Source organism: Orbicella franksi, chromosome 14, assembly GCF_964199315.1.
Source record: "Orbicella franksi chromosome 14, jaOrbFran1.1, whole genome shotgun sequence".
Taxonomy (NCBI): domain Eukaryota; kingdom Metazoa; phylum Cnidaria; class Anthozoa; order Scleractinia; family Merulinidae; genus Orbicella; species Orbicella franksi.
The window spans coordinates 399,702-412,617 of record NC_138158.1 but is presented as its reverse complement, the minus strand read 5'-3'; the positions used below and the strand labels follow the sequence as shown (position 1 = coordinate 412,617).

At 37.7% G+C, this 12,916-nt stretch overlaps 1 protein-coding gene across 4 annotated transcripts in view; it reads left to right on the top strand.

The window, feature by feature from the left end:
* LOC145468406 (uncharacterized) overlaps nt 1–12,916 on the top strand; it is a 116,004-nt gene that overhangs the window by 102,039 nt on the left and 1,049 nt on the right. For 3 of the 4 annotated variants that reach the window (XR_014042185.1, XR_014042184.1, XR_014042186.1), the window contains 2 exons: nt 1,091–1,160; nt 1,605–1,673. The gene's annotated coding sequence lies outside the window, so the exon portion shown is untranslated. Of the gene's footprint in view, nt 1–1,090; nt 1,161–1,570; nt 1,674–12,916 lie in introns of all 4 variants that reach the window. The other variant, XR_014042187.1, reaches the window with a different exon arrangement.

Genomic DNA, 12,916 nt, shown 5'->3' with positions numbered 1-12,916 from the left:
CTAATGGCTAGTTCACCTCTGGCAACTTGGTGTAAAATGTAGAAGGTGTTTCTTAACAACCATGGTAGCTTCCAGAAAGAACAATACTTGGTCTTTAAATTTGGAGGTGGAGATGTATTAAAACTTGCAATACTGTCTTAGTGAACAACCTAGAACTGGAAGTCATTCAACCATGCCCTATAATGCTCTGAAATGCTCCATTTCTCTTGCAGTATTCTGACTAAATTTAGTTCTTTTTTAAATTGTTATGAATCTAGAGTTCAACTTAAACTAAAACACGACCAAAACATACATGTAGGTAACCTTTTAGTCAGATGTACATTCCAAACAAGTAATCAACCCGGAACTTTTTAAATGCGCATGCGCACAGTGCAAAACATGTCCTTTCATTCGCAATGTTGAGAAAATATCGGGACCAAGCGATCCATCAAGATCACCGATCATTTCACCGTACCTTAGCCAATGTCATCTACTGCATAACCTGCACTCTTTGCAAAAAGGTATACATCGGCGAAACAGGGAGACGACTAGGCGCCCAATTCTGAGAACACCTTCGTGACGTAGAGAAAGATGACAAAAACGCACCTAAACCAGTCGCGAGACACTTGAATCTCCCCAATCATTTTACAGGTGTAAGCAACATATGGCAGTTTGCGGCCTTTCCCTACATCAAGGAAGCACGGAAAGCCGCAAAACTCTAGAACAAGAATTTATTTTTCAAATCGACCAATAGCATAGCTCCATCTTTCTGTATCACCCACAACCCACAATTCTTCAATTCGCTCCGACGAAGGGCTAATGCTGGAAACGTCAGCTTTTGAATCTCTTTACAGTGGCCAATTCACATTATCAACCCAGTTGATAAAGCCAAATTAAATGTAAGTGCTGCTGTCTTAGAATTTTGTTTAGCCATCTCAAGATTTTCCAAGTTTAAAACTCTTAAATGCTAGTTATTAATTTTAACAATTGGAAAAATCATAATGCTCGATGTTGTAGAGAATATTTGCGTGTATCGAGGCAAAGGCTACAGTAGCACTTTTTGGTTGTGCTGAACATTTATTTATGAAATAATGGTGTTTATTTATCATAGGATAGCGTGAAGGTGGAGTAAGATTCACAAAAGCAAGCACATGGATAAAACCAAAAGAACTTGGCAAAATGTGAGTTAACCTGACTTCACATTGTGTAAATTTAATTAGGTATGAACTAATATATTTTTAAGTGTTGTGAATTACCAAACATAATCCTGCACAACAAGAGAGAGAGAGAGAGAGAGAGAGAGAGAGAGAGAGAGAGAGAGAGAGAGAGAGAGAGAGAGAGAGAGAGAGAGAGAGAGAGAGAGAGAGAGAGAGAGAGAGAGAGAGAGAGAGAGAGATCAACAACGTGGGTTTAAAAAGATCGAGCAAACCTTAAAAGAAAACTTGCACAGTTTTAAATTGGAAAAATGTTTGCTCTGAAACATTTTTTTCCTGCTCCTTTTCAATATCATATAATTATCCCAAAGCTAACAAGTTTGACAAAATTCTGAATATACGTCAGACTCTCAGCTGTTCTTCATTTTCATTTTTAGTGTATTTGATCAAATGACATTTTTCAATCTGCAGGATTGCAAGGATGGAAGCAAAAACGGAGGATGGAAAACAACTGGAGCAAGCAATGGAACTAGGCAAAATGTAAGTACCTTGTTTGTTTGTTTTATGGAAGGAATTGAAGCCACGGCCTCAAGAACAGTTCAGCGGCTCTGTACACGCATTTACCATCTTGGTACATTTCATTACCGTCCTTTGCAAAACATCAAATTAGTATCATGATCAAATTCTGTATTCTGCCAAAAGACAAATTGTCTAGATTTTTCAGGGAAAAGAAAAATATCAATTGTTTTGTTAGATGTTGTCATAGTTATCGACATCATTGTTGCTCAAATTTCCCGGGTCCGGTTGTTCCAAAGCTGATTGACACCAATGTGGGATTGAAAAGTTTTGCGGATTAGGAAAACTATAAAATGAAAAACAAGCAATAACGGAAATTGCATGTTTGACATCTAAAGCTAAATTGGACGATTGTATGTGATCATATAAAAACATATTTGAAACGGCTCACTTAAACGATGCAACATGGGATGGAAACGAGTTATTAAACTTGCAAATCGAGAAAAATGTTTTGTTTTAGTAGTAGCACAGTTTTGACTGCAAATGTTGATGGAAAAAATACAAATTGAAAAAGGAAAAAATGTTGTTTCAACATAGTCATCAATATTGATTGTGTGATAAATATTGATTGTGTGATAAATCATCAATTGAGTTTTTGTTTCCTGTAAGTTTTGCTGTGGTAGTGTAGTCAATTGAATTTAAGAATTTTTCATGATCAATACTTTAAGTTGAAAGAATGTGAACGTTTTCAACTTTAAATGCAATATTTTTGGCTTTCAAGTCGCAAGGGGATTTTTTAAAGTAAACTGAGTTCTTTTAAACTACGAAACGTATTTACGAAAAATGAAAATTTTTACTTAAAAGACTACCTTTTGAACTGAATATGAAACTATCATGGAACTTTGAACTTTCTTTATATCAAACATACGACTTTATCAGCTCCTATGAAGATGTTTTTAAATGTTAGTCTTTTTAGCAAGTTCTACTTTTTCAGCTGAGGAAGAACGATTTTAGCTCTGAGTGGACCTTTTGCATATTAGAATAAAACTATGAAATCAAAAATAGAAGCTTTTGGAAATGACAGTGAATGTTTTAAATGCAATTAAAACGTTTTTGACTCGAAAAGATGACGTTTAACCAACTTTTTCCAATTCAAATAGGCATTGTAAAACTAGGCGTCTTCATCTAAAATTGGACGTAGCACAATTAACGTAAAACAGGTTTTAAATCAAAAAGTCGAAGTTTACATGGATGTGGAATTTCTAGAGGATGGAACTTTGAAATGGAACTTTTAGAAATCGAAAGGTTGTTTTTTACCTCGTTGAACTAGGTCGACTAGGCAATCTTTCAATAAGGGATGAAACATTGCAAAGTAGAAAGGTAGCTTTTTCAAAAGGATGGAACTCTTTCAATTAAAATGAGACTTTTAAGTGGAAATCCTTTTTTCCATCTCAGAAAAGATCCTTTTTAACTGAACATGGAACTTTGTGACTCAAATTGAAACTTTTCTATGGAACGTACTTCTGTTTAACTAAAAACATATTTAAGTAGGCATGGAACGTTTGCAACTAAAGGTGAAACTTTTCCAAGCAAAAGTACTTTTTAGACTCCAAAAGAGATCCTTTTTAGGTGAACATTGACTTTTTAAACTCAAAATGAAACTTTGCAAGCAAAAAATGTTTTTTCAACGTAGAACAGATCCTGTTAAGCAAGTATGAACTCTTTCAACTAAAGAGGAAACTTTTTAAAGCAAATATACTTTTCTCATCTCAGAAGACTTCCTTTTTGATCAGACATGGTAGTTTTTAACTCAGATTAGAACTTTTCCAATGGAAAGAGAGAGATTTTGAGAACAATTTGGGCCAGAAACAAGCCATGACAATAGAGCCAGTCTGAAAGGTCAAGGAGGCGAAGAAGAATGCACATGACACGAGAGACGATGAACGAGAAGTAGAAAGGAAGAAAGGTTGACTATTGTCTATGTGAGGTTGATGAACCCACAACCATACAAGAGGTAAAGTCAAGTGACCATGCTACAAAGTGGAAAGTTGCTGCTGAATCAGAGTACAAATGGCTGATCGTAAACAAGATATGGAAGTTGGTTGAATAACCCCCAGGTCGGAAGGCAATAGGATGCAAGTGGATGGTTGAACTGAAACATGCTGTGGACAGTATAGTTGCATGTTTTAAAGCACGTGGTACCCAGAAATATGGTATCAATTAACAGACCCAGTTATGTGATCTCATGGTTAGGGCTTTCCACACTCGGCAACTGTTTGGCAACTTCTTGTATTTCACGCAACTTTTTTCGTTTTGAGCAGTTTCTAGTTTTTTTATCAATTCTGAGAAATCGGAGCAGCTTTTAGTGGTTAAATTGGCCATGCTTCCATATTTCACAGTGTTTTAGGAGACAATTTATGAATTTCCATTGAAAAAAGGAGCCAGATCCCCCTCCCCTCTTGCCCCTTGATGATGGGTGCAAGATGGATGTAGCCGGGCTGCTAGGTCAGCATTTTTTTTTAAAGAAAATTCAAAATGGTGGACGGAGATTCACACTTGATTGACTTGAGTGTCTCCGATGTTTATGCTGCAAAATTGCACAAAAATGCTTAGAAATCTTACTTTTGTTGTACAATTTGCGTATTTTTGCATCTAACTAAGTAAAGGAGGAGAGCAACAAAATTTTTTTTTGTTTTTTAGAAATTTTTGAGCAACTTTCATTACAAAAAGCAACTTTTGACTTTTTTGAGCAAAATTTCGAGAAATTGCGGGCAAGTTTTTGGGAAATCTCGAGCAAGTTGTGGAAAGCCCTACTCATGGTACTCCATGGCTGGGAGCCTACAGCACCTTATGCTGCAATAGCTACTCGTCCAGACATCACCCAAGCAGTTGTAGTTGTGTCAAAGTTCTGTGAAATACTCCAAAAAGGCATTCCACAAAACAAATCCTTGGATAACTGAAAGGAGCTGTATATCTTAGTGTGAGATACCAAAAATGTCCTGGTGGAAACCTGACTTGTTACTCAGATGCAGATTAGGCATCTTTGTTAAATCAATATTGAATTGAACATAGCACTTTTTAACTCAATATGAAAGTTTTCCAACAAAGTATTTTTTCAACTCGAACGTAAACAATGTATTTAAACCAAATTCTTGTATGTATCCTTTTCAACTGAAGTTGAAATTTTCTCAAGCAAAAGTACTGTTTTCAACTTAAAAGAGATTCTTTTTGAGTGAATATGGAACTTTTTAACTCAAAATGAAGCTTTTCCAGCAAATTTTTTTTTCAAGTCAAAGAGATCCTTTTAAGTAAGCATGTATATTTTTCAACTAAAGATGAAACCAGAAATTCTGACATTGGTGAAGATGTTTATGTGCAGTGTTAATGGAGTCTGCTGGGAGTGTTAAGTCTGCAGCTAAACAACATTATCTGACTGATCAGAGGAGCAAAGCATTTTGACATGTTTACTGATGATTACACTTGGTGCAGTGCTGTACACTTCATGAAACACACGTCAGGAGTGCCCGACAAATTTCAAGATTTTGAAGCCACAACTTCCAACGATGTCGGCAAAGCAATAAGAACTTTGTGAATGGACAGTGGTGGCTAGTATTTGTCTACTGAGTTCCAATACTATCTGAAGGATAAAGAAATTGGACATAAGTTGACAGTGAGTGCCACACTCACCCCAACAGAACGGTGTATCGGAACGTCTGAATCTGAATTTGGTGGAGTCAGTGGGCTTGATGATCGCACATGCAAGATTATTGAAGATCTTTTGGGCTGAAGATTCTTGGCTGCTTATGTGAGAAACTGCCGTTCCATGATGGCACTAAAAGAGAATGAAACTCCTTATGAGCGGTGGTAGAGAAAGAAACCAGTTCTGGGCTACTTATGGTTAATTGGATCTATAGCACATGACCTGGTGCGAGATGATGGACAACTAAACTAGTTAGACTAGAAGTAAAAGAGATCTGTTTCGTGGCCGACAACATGATGTTAAACGGACAGAAAGCTTCGTATCCAGAGATATGTTGAGTGTAATGAGAACTATTCTGGCCAGAAGCAAGCCATTACAACAGAGCCAGACCAAAAGGCCAAGTAGGCGAAGCAGAATGCAGTTGCTAATAGAAAATATGAGGAAAAAGATGCAGAAATGAAGAAATATTAGAAGACTACATGCTGCAAAACCCTGCAAGTCTGAAAGCACACAGAAGGCACCTGTCAGATATGGTTACGATGAACATGCAGACACCACATTCCACTACTTGCATCATGTTGCCTTTCATCTATGCGAGATTGATGAACCCACAACCATACAAGAAACGATCTCAAGTGACCATACTGCAGAGTGGAAAGTTGCTACCAATTCACAGTATGATTGGCAGATTGTCAGTGTCTGTTAGTTGAATTAGGCATGGGTCGCACCAGAGCAAATTTTTTTTTGGTCGGTCCGAAAGACCCAAATATATCGGCACTGACCAATTTTTTGAGGGGTTCGTTTTCCGGTCGAACATGAAGCCACACGGCAAGGCTAAATTCTTGTGTGTAAACACTGATTAAATGCTTTTGTAAACAGTGATTCTTTCTCGTGAAGGCATACTGTCCATCAATTTTATTAAGTAAACATGCAGTTGACATGCTTAATGAATTTTTGTTTCCTTTGGGCGATTTTGGAAAAATCTGCCTGCCCCACCCATACACTACAGCGTCTTTGATCTTTTTGGTCCACTGACAAATTTTTGCAAATTTTGCTGGTAGGGGTCGCATTAGGAAAAGCTCCAATTTTCACCCAATTTTTGGTAAAACAAACAATTCGCTCTAGTGCAACCCATGCCTCACCCCCAGGTCAGAAAGCTATAGGATGCAAGTAGATGGTTTAACTGAAACATGCTGTGAACAGTACACTGGAATGGTTTAAAGCACTCCTTCACCAAGGGTTATGCCTAGAAATATGGTCTTATGGACCTGTTGATGTGGTCTCATGCCAGTCCCATGGTTGGAAGCCTACCTAATGCTGCAGTAGTTACTCGTCAGACATCACCCAAACAGTGGTCGTTGTGTCAAAGTTCTGTGAAATCCTCCAAAAAGGCAGTCGACAAAACAAATCCTTGGATTTCTGAAAGGAACTGCATATCATGGTTTGAGTTATAAAGATGTGCTGATGGAAACCTGACTCGTTACTCAGATGCAGATTAGGCATGTTGTAAAATCAATATGTAAGTGAACATGGAACTTCTTAAATCAAATTGAAACTTTTCGAACGAAAATACTTTTTCAACTCAAATGAGATCAATGTAAGTAAGCATGTATCTTTTTAAGAGAAGTTGAAACTTTTTCAAGCAAAATACTTTTTTTCGACTCAAAATATATTCTTTTTGAGTGAATATGGAACTTTTCAACTCAAAATGAAGCTTTCCCGGCGAAGGTACTTTTGTCAGGGCAAAGAGATGGAGAATAATACATGGGGGTGCGTAGATGTGGAATTTCTCTTCGAGTGTTCAACTCTATATCTCACGAGTGATTGCAGCGAACGAGTGAGACATAAAGTTGAACACAAGAAGAGAAATTCCATAGCTACAAGCAGCCATGTATCATTTTGTTTATTATATAAACGTACCAATGACATCTTTTTGACTGTTTTCTTAAGATTTCTGAAGTTGTTGGAAGGCCAGAGATACAGTTCCAAATATTTGCAAACAATTTGCGAAGATCACCATAGATTTTCGAGGAAGATCCGATGATGTTTCGATCATACAGCAACACATTTAAGTACATTTTTTGTTATTTTCACGCGTGAAGATATGTTTTGTGCGAAAGCTCACCTGGTATTTCACTGGTGTTTATATAATAAATCCTTTTAAGTAAGATGCATTTTTTCAACTAAAGATGAAACTTTACCAAGAAAATACTTTTTTTGAGTCAAAAGTGATCTTTTCAAACCTGTGTTTTCACGAGAGATGTTTAGTAGTTCATATAGTGTGATCGTCCGGGTGAGGGTAGTTCTGAAAAGAACTGTTGTTGGTGACTGATGTTTCGACAACCTGAGTGGAAGTCATCTTCAGAGTCAAGTGAAAATCGACGATAACTGGGTCAGGAATATTTCTTCCCGTCCCTTAGACAAAACCGAAACTCACGTACTGTTCTACGGTCTAAAACACTCAGTGACGCCTAAGCGGATACCGACTGAGTCTATTGTATCTAGTGTTGAGGCGGTTCTGTCTCGTCAGCAAGACTTATCAGAAGCTGCCAATAACAACATCAGAAGCAGAATTGCTTCCACGGTACAATCAGCCTCTATACCTGACAATAACTTGACAAAAGACGAACAACAAGCACTCAAATGACTGAAAAACGACAACATTGTTATACTACCAGCTGACAAAGGACGTGTCACTGTTGTTATGGACAAGACTGACTACTTTGACAAAATGGACGCACTTGTTAACGACAAACAAACTTACAAAGAACTTAAACGCGACCCGATGCCAGCACTTCAACGTAATTTTAACAACAAAATACTTGTGCTTAAAAAGACTGACGCTATTGACACTCAACGCTACTATCGACTGAGGTGCTCGGTACCTCAACCACCGAAACTTCACAGACTACCGAAACTGCACAAATCTGGTATACCGATGCAACCCCTTACTGACAAATCAAGACGCAAACTACAATCTACAGAGAACTTTATTGACACTATTAAGACAGTACAGATACCTGACGACTACTAACTTGTGTCTTTTGATGTGAAATCACTGTTCACCAGTATTCCACTTCAACTGGCATTACAGTGTACCGAGATCACTGCACAACAATCTACCGTTAAACTACCGTTACCGACAGAAGACATCATGGACTTACTGAACCTTTGCCTTACATCGACTTACTTTCAGTATAACGGTAAACACTGCAAACAGTTGCATGGAACAGCCATGGGGTCGCCTGTTTTTGTTGTTGCAGAAATTGTGATGCAACACGTGGAGGAACGTGCCCTTGCAACTTGCTGACAAACGATACTGCTTTGGTTACGCTACGTTGACGACACCGTTACCGCTGTTCACAAAGACGAAATTGACGATTTTCACGACCACCTAAACGAACAGAACGCCGACATCCAGTTTACTAAAGAGATTGAAGGAAATGAAAAACTTCCTTTTCTAGACTGTTTGGTAAGCTGCGACAGCAACGAACTGCGAACAACAGTGTGCAGAAAACCGACGCATACCGACAGATTACTTGACAAATCCACCTACAACCCAACTTCACACAAAGCCACGACTATCAAGACTTTGACGAGACGAGCGCAACTAGTTTGTGACACACCGGACAGCTTACTCAATGAAAACAGATACCTTGAACGTGTTTTTCACAAAAACAACTAAAACACTGACTTTATTAGACGAAACATTTACCGACCTACTGAAGCTGACGCCATGAACAGGAACCCAACGCCTGTTACTACAGTGACTATACCTCACATTAAGGGTACTTCCGAGACCGTCTCACGGATCCTACAGCCCTACAACATTCATGTAGCCCACAAACCTATAACTACGTTACGACATTTACTGACCAACGTGAGATACAGAGACGAACCTAACAACAGACAGGAAGCAGTTTACAAGATCATTGATGAGACTGGCAGAAACGTTAACACGAGACTGACGTAACACAAACGAGCCACGAGAAATGGTGATGCCAACAATCACATTGCTGTACATCATCAACTGACAAGCCACAACATTGACTGGGACTCTGCTCACTGCTTAACCTACAGTACAAACTATTTTCAACGACTGACTCTGGAAGGCTGATACACTAACCTAGAACAAACGCCACTTAACAGATGTCAACAACTACCGGCTCCTTACAAACGACTTATCCATGACGGAAACAAAACCGACTAACAGTAGACGGACCAAAAACCGATCAATTTGGCTAACAATAGACGGATCGAAACCCACCAATGACTGATGACAAACTTTACGAGTCTTTCAGCCGATACCATCATGGCTAAACTGACCAATCATGTTCGACGGACCAGACTTATAACATCATCGACTGACAGAAACTATGCACTTGACTCTGACGATGACTTCCGCTGAGGTTGTTGAAACGTCAGTCACCAACAACAGCTCTTTTCAGAACTGCCCTCACCCGGATGATCACACTATACGAACCACTGATACTCCTGGGTTCAAACCATTTACTATGAGAGATGCTCACCTTGGTTTTATTTTAACTTAACTGAAATGAAATTTTTAATCGCATAAACAGTAGTAAACCTCAGTAAACGTTGGCAAAATCAAAAGTAAGCCAACCCAGGTTTGTGGACAGTTGAATGCCTCAGCAGGCATGGTTGAGCTCTGTAACTGACAGTAACCACGGAACAGTAGACTTTGTCGCGAAATCTTGGCAGCACATGTTCACGTGTTCAGCGTGTAAAGAGGAGAAAAATAGACAAAGATTCCTCCTAATAAAAGTAGGTTTCAAGTCCATGGGCAGAAAAGCTAAATTAACTCCTGTTTAGGCAAATAAATTCCGGACTGCCATTTGCCTTTCATCATCAAGTGCCGTAAGCATTTCGTTTCTGTTAGAAGCTAAGTAGCTCAGCAGCTGTGTACATGCAGGCACAAGAAGAAGACCTCTTGGTCACAAAGAGAGAGGAAAAAATCAATTGAGGTCAATGGAGGAGAAAATCAAATGTTAGAATTTTAAGTGGCCCCGAATAAGAAGAAGTACTAGTAAACATCTATGCAGCCAGGGCTCTGCGGGAGATACCATTTCAGTTTTTTGTGGAAAAGGTTCAGTGAGATATCAAAATTTTCTTTTCCACTATTCATCTACAAGGCTTTATAATTTAGGAGAGTTTGTCTCGACATCACAGCCTGCAAATCGACAGCAACCTTTGTTCAGCATAGGAGCATTCTGTTAGTGAAGTCAGAAAGTTCATTGTTTTTTAATAGCTTCAAACCTCAAACGGTCCGTTGTATGCTGCCAACTTTAGTTAATTAGTTCCGTGTAAACAGCTTTTCTAATAACTTTGGTTAAGTTATGAAACCTCGGTTAGTAGTGACCGTGGTAAACCTCTCTCGCGAAACAATGGCATTAAGTTGAACATGGAACTTTCTAACTTAAAGCCAAACTTTTCCGAAGGAAAAGACGTTATAACTTAAGAGAGTAAGCATGGATCTTTCTTAACTGATGATGAAGTTTTTCCAAGGAAAAATACTACTATGGCACCCTTTTTAAATGAATATTTTTTTTTTAAAAAGAAAGACTTCCAAATGAAAATTCTCTTTTTCATCTCAGGAGGTGCTTTTTGACTGAACATGGAACTCCTTAACTAAAATTGGAAACTGTGCAACGAAAATACTTTTTTCAACTCGAAAAAGATCATTACAAGCAAGAATGGATGTTTTTTAACAGAAGATGAAACTTTTCTTACCAAAAATGCTTTGTAGTGAACATGGAACTTTTTGAACTCAAAATGGAACTTTTTGAAAATAAGTTTTAGAACCTTATACAATTTTATTTAAATAGTTTACTTCAACTTGCTTACATAACACGCCCATGTACAGATCTTTTAGAATAGGTTTCTTAGCCCATTTCAATTTCTTGTTTTGAATCAATTTGTGGAATTATTTGAGAATTGAAAAGGCTTGTATCTCCGGATATCAAGTGACAGTTGATTGGAGTAGTAGGGAGATCATTTTATGCGTGGAGAGAAAAATGAAAACACAACATTGCAAAGCACATAAAAGGTTTTCTATCGTTCTCATTGAACTCTTTAATTGTTTTCAGGGTGTGCTTACCAAAAAAAATTAGTTGTTTTCGGCAGCCTTTTTTCACAACACACTTCCATGTTATATATTGAACTCGGATCAATTTTAAAAAGTTCTAATTTTTTGTTTATTTTAATCCACTTGATCATGCATTTAGCACCTGTATTTTACGCCAAGAGATTGAACGTTTTTGTTCACTCGAGTTTCTGATGTTACAATGTTCGTATTTGTGTTGTGAACAATGTTTTAAGTTGAAAAGCAAAGTTAAAACTATCAATGATTCTTCAGCGGTTAGCATCAACACTCGCTTTGAGCCTCTAAGAAGGTAAAATTTGGCAGAAAGCTTGTCCGTTGTTTTGTTTTATTTTCTCGATGACAATGAGTTTAGCTCCAATCTCCTTACCGAAGTAAATCTCTGGTATACCGATGACGAGTTAAAATGCAATTTATGGTTTTTGCAGATTAGTATAATATTACGCTAAGAATAGTTGTTTATATCATCTTGTCACAATGGTCCGATTTGACCATTTAGAACTTACAAACGAAACTTGTACCAACCTTTACACTGGTGACCAGTGACCAGCAGTGATCAAAATATTATTTCTTCTTAAAATATCAATGGCAAATCAAACGTGCTCATAAGATTAAAATGTACTTGTCAGCAGGCGGGAACGAATTGTTTTGATACTGTACAAAATCTCACAACCTTTAGAGTTAGATATGTATGGAGGTTGTATGTTGACCTTGATCAAATTAAACGATGGAGAAGAATATTCTGCTTTTTTGTCGAAGTATTTAGTCTGTATTCAAACGACATGCAATGTTACCACGCAAAACACGGATTTTTTTTCACTGGCTCAATGTTTTATTTTTATTTTTTCAGTCAAGCAATGTTAAGGTCACAAAGCTATAGCATCAAAAGTTTCAAGAAAAACGCGATTTATGATCATGATCATTATCATTATCACACAATCGATTGATTACTTTATATATATCAAAGGAAATACCGGAATTAAAACGCGAGAACGCCTTGAAATAATTCTCTCTTGTGAAATTGAAATGTGAGAACGCTTGTGGAGGCTTTGCTCTCTTTGCTCTCTTCGTTAAATCTGAATTACTCGGAATGACAACTTGAATGAACACTGGGGGAACATTTTGGCTGTCAGTAGGAAAACATAAATGTTTTGGTGACATTTTAAATGGAAGATCGTTTTAAAGCAATTATGACAACATCTACAAATAATATTGTGAAAAAAATCTTGGACGAATTTTCTTGATAACCTTCATGTGTCTAAAACGGTTATTGAAGCTGTCGATGTTTTTTTCTTGACGAGACTGTGGCCTCGCGATGTGACGTGCACTCTTTGACGTTTACGGCTTCTCCTTCACCGTCAATTTCTTTGAGTTTTTATCAGCAACTTCCTTCAAGAGGCTCGATCTCTGCCAAACAATTTTTTTTTCTATTTTCATTTTGAAGAA